The sequence below is a fragment of the Penaeus monodon genome, chromosome 15 (assembly GCF_015228065.2).
Source record: "Penaeus monodon isolate SGIC_2016 chromosome 15, NSTDA_Pmon_1, whole genome shotgun sequence".
NCBI classification, from domain to species: domain Eukaryota; kingdom Metazoa; phylum Arthropoda; class Malacostraca; order Decapoda; family Penaeidae; genus Penaeus; species Penaeus monodon.
The window spans coordinates 11,952,729-11,952,996 of NC_051400.1; the positions used below are offsets into that span (position 1 = coordinate 11,952,729).

Here is a 268-nt window from a genome sequence, read left to right on the forward strand (position 1 = left end):
AAAAAAAATTTTTTTTAAAAAATTTCCACATTTAAATAAATTTTCAAAAGTTTTCACCTTTTTTTTTTTTTTTAAAAAACAACAATAACCGAGAATTCATTTAAAAAAACCCTTTTATTTTACTTTTAATTTAATTAGTTGAAATTTACAATTGTTTTTGAATTCTTTTTTTATTCACTTTTAATATTTTAAGTATTTCTTAAAAAACAAAATTTAATTATGTTAAAAACAAAAAAAAACAACTTAAAAATAATCTAATTTCAGAAAT

At 13.8% G+C, this 268-nt stretch overlaps 1 protein-coding gene across 1 annotated transcript in view; it reads right to left on the reverse strand.

The window, feature by feature from the left end:
- The window catches only part of LOC119581751 (DNA polymerase alpha subunit B-like), a 72,908-nt gene that overhangs the window by 55,178 nt on the left and 17,462 nt on the right, over positions 1-268 (reverse strand). The gene's annotated exons all lie outside the window — the stretch shown is intronic.